The sequence below is a fragment of the Triticum aestivum genome, chromosome 5A (genome assembly GCF_018294505.1).
Source record: "Triticum aestivum cultivar Chinese Spring chromosome 5A, IWGSC CS RefSeq v2.1, whole genome shotgun sequence".
NCBI classification, from domain to species: domain Eukaryota; kingdom Viridiplantae; phylum Streptophyta; class Magnoliopsida; order Poales; family Poaceae; genus Triticum; species Triticum aestivum.
In genome coordinates this window covers 346,688,207-346,692,357 of record NC_057806.1, presented here as the reverse complement: position 1 = coordinate 346,692,357, position 4,151 = coordinate 346,688,207, and positions in this window count along the sequence as shown.

The window sequence follows — 4,151 nt, the reverse complement described above, 5'->3', positions numbered from 1 at the left end:
ATGTATCCACACATGTATCTGAGTTTCATATCAATACAATTCTAGCATGGATAATAAACGATTATCATGAACAAGGAAATATAATAATAATAACTAATTTATTATTGCCTCTAGGGCATATTTCCAACAGGAAGACGCCTCTGATTGAAGCATTTGTTGGCATAGTGACCCTTCTGTTGGCATTTGTTGCACGTGACCTCTAAAAGCGGGCGGTGGTACGGAGCACTCGATCTTGGAGCTTGAGACGAAGTCTTGTTCTGAAAACCAGGGTTGGGTGGGTGGGAAGATCCACTGCCACCTTTGCTCTTCTGCTGATACGGATGACGGAACGGAGGAGGAGGAAGCCAATACTTCTGCTGCTTGGCCACTTGAGTAGAGGAAGAAGGAGTAGCATCTTTGACTCGCTTCTTGGAAGCATCACACCTCAGTTGAGAGGCCTCTTGCTCCAGTGCCATGTTGTAGAACTCATCGTACCTCAAGGGCTCAAAGAGAACAAGAGCTAGCTGAATTTCTTCTCTGAGACCACCCCTGAACTGGTATATCATGCTCTTCTCATCAGGGACGTCCTGCTTAGCAAAGTGGGTGAGCTTCTGAAACAACTTGTTGTAGTCATATAAAGACAAAGAGCCTTGCTTCAGGTTGCGGAATTCCTCACGCTTGCTTTCAACCACACTCTGAGGAATATGATGAGCTTTGAAGTCTTGACGAAATTCATCCCAGGTAATCACATGTCCACCTCTGGAGTCCTTGTACTGCTGGAACCATTCTGCAGCTTGGTCTTTGAGTTGGAAGGATGCGAACTTGACAAAGTCCTCAAGCCTGATGTTACTGCACTCGAAATGCTTGCACAGATCCACTAGCCAATCGTCAGCATCAGTTGCCTCAACACAATTGCTGAAAGTCTTTGGCCCGTTAGCAAGGAACTGGTTGAGTGTAGCAAAGTGATTCTGATTGTTGCCTTGGTTGCCTTGGTTCACTTGATTGCGCTCTTGAAGAATTTGCATGATCAACTGTGTGTTTGCATTAGTTGCGGCCATCACAGCTTGCCATGCCTCCGGAGGAGGTGGAGGTGGTGGCGGATCTTGATTCTGATTCTGATTGGTGCTCTTAGCGGGAGCCATCCTGTAGAGGTTGACCACCATTAGCACATTGACAGATAAAATGAAGCTGAATCCAACGGAATGAAAATTGCAACATAAAGTCTTCACATCCGAACAAAATGAACGAATGCATTCCTCTTGAAATGGTCACATATCCATAAATTGAGAAGCCACTTAGAATTTAGGTAGAGAAATAAATCAACAAGGTACGGATCAAGAACGAATACTCGGTAAGAAATCCCAATCTCAAACCAAATATCCATGGAAGAAGAGCTAGAGCTACAAGAATTCCCACCTATGAAACTCCCGAACCTTTCCGGTTATGCAATCAGGTGTTGGGGATACAGGGGAAGCATAATATCTCACCAAATCTAGCAAGTCCTACATCCAGCTGTATCCATCCTTCAACACATAACCGAGAAAAACTTCGGAAACCATCTACCTCAACCTTCAAAAAGCATCCGTTATACAAGTTATGGCGACACTCCCGAACTCCCGCCCCAGTACTGGGTGGCGTCAAGGTTATCTCACCAATGAACTGCATAAAAGAGATTTTCGATGTCCGCGTACTAAACTCAGGTATTCCAGAACTGCAATGATAAAATTATGACGACAACACCTCGGAGCTCAACTCCCCGGGACACTTCCACAAAAACCCTGACCGGAGGCACCAAGACAATGTTCTCGTCACAAAACCATCGGAACGATTCCAAGATACCCGTGTGATCCTAAAAAAATTAGTGAAATTTGAGAAGAGAAGAGTCAAAACTCTACGTCAGGATGCCTTACCAGAGCGATGAGGAGACTGGGAAGTAAAAACAATTCCTAAACTCTCCGATATATAATTCCTAAATGACTCAACTCGGCTGCTAAAAATGATCAATCAGTGGGGCTCCTAAGGTCAGGGAAGGCTCTGATTACCAACTTGTAACGCCCTCGATGCGGCTATAGCTCCCACGTGTCGAGGCATGACTTAGAGACATAACCGCATTGAAAGCAATGTCGCAAGTTAGGCAATCATCACAACATCCCATGTAATATAAATAATAAAGGGGAGATACATAGTTGGCTTACACTCGTCACGTCACACAAGTACATAAATAGCATTACAACATTCAAACACTCATGGCCCGACTACGGCGCCAAATAAAAGATAACCCAACATGTGACACGGTCCCGATCACCCCAACTGGGCACCACTACTGATCATCAGGGAAAGACACGTAGTAACGGCGTGAGTCCTCGTCGAACTCCCACTTGAGCTCAAGCGCGTCATCTGGAGAGGAATCATTAGGCCCTGCATCTGGTTTGGAAGTAATCTGTGAGCCACAGGGACTCAGCAATCTCGCACCCTCGCAATCAAGACTATTTAAGCTTATAGGAAAGGCAAGGCAATTATATGGAGCTGCGGCAAGCGACTAGCATATATGGTGGCTATCCTGTTCGCAAAAGAGAGCGAGAAGAGGAGGCAAAGTGCGAGCGAGAATCTAGAGAGAAACCTGCGCAAGCATTACTCCAACACCGTGTTCACTTCCCGGACTCCGCCGAGAAGAGACCATCACGGTAACTCACATTGTTGATTCATTTTAAATAAGTTAAGGTTCAAGTTATCTACAACCGAACATTAACAAATTCCCATCTTCCCATAACCGCGGGCACGGCTTTCGAAAGTTCAAATCCCTGCAGGGGAGTCCCAACTTAGCCCATGACAAGCTCTCACGGTCAACGAAGGAATAGACCTCCTCCCGAGACATTCCGATCAGACTCGGTATCCCGGTTCTACAAGACACTTCGACAAGTTAAAACAAATCCAGCAACACCGCCCGAATGTGCCGACAAATCCCGATAGGAGCTGCACATATCTCGTTCTCAGGGCACAATCGGATAAGCAATCCGTACAACTAAAACCAGCCCTCAAGTTTCCCCGAGGTGGCGCTGCAAGGGGCTCTAGGTTGGACCAACACTTAGAGGAGCACTGGCCCGGGGGGGTTAAATAAGATGACCCTCGGGCTCCGAAAACCCAAGGGAAAAAGAGGCTAGGTGACAAATGGTAAAACCAAGGTTGGGCATTGCTGGAAAAGCTTTAATCAAGGCGAACTATCAAGGGGTTCCCATTATAACCCAACCGCGTAAGGAACGCAAAATCCGGGAACATAACACCGATATGACAGAAACTAGGGTGGCAAGAGTGGAACAAAACACTAGGCGAGAGGCTGAGCCTTCCACCCTTTACCAAGTATATAGATGCATTAAGATAACATGGCAATATAATGATATCCCAACAAGTAAATAATATTCCAACAAGGAACGGTCTCCAATCTTCACCTGCAACTAGCAACGCTATAAGAGGGGCTGAGCAACGCGGTAACATAGCCAATCAACGATTTGCTAGGACATGGTGGGTTAGAGGTTTGACATGGAAATTTGGGAGGCATAATAAGCAAGTGGTAGGTATCATAGCATAGGCATAGCAAAAGAGCGAGCATCTAGCAAAGCAAAGATAGTAGTGATTTCGAGGGTATGATCATCTTGTCTGCAAAGTTGTCAGAGTTGACTGGATCCTCGAAAGCAAACTCAACGGGCTCCTCGTTAGTGAACTCGTCTCCCGGCTCTACCCAAACAAGACAAACAAGCAAACGGAACACAATCAACCACGTGCAAGGATCAAACAACATGATGCAAAGATGGTATGCTATGCGGGATGCAATATGTGATGCATATGCAAGATTTGACAAGGAATGCATGAACCTGGCCTCAACTTGGAAATCCAAGTGTGCCATTGGAAAGGAGAGATGAAATCGCTTGAAAACAATATAAAGAGCGCTGGAATCGGAGTTACGGTTTGGAAATGGCAAGCAATTCAAATATGACCACGTTCTGCGATTTACAGCAAGTAGCCATCTAAAAGCAACAAGATGAACATGCTACAGCACTCAAACATAACAACAAAATACATGGCAGGAATCCATTCATGAAGCTTAACAAAAGTCTAGCACTGAGCTATGGCCAATTCATCCATTAACAGGTTCAAACAAGCATGGCAAAATGTAT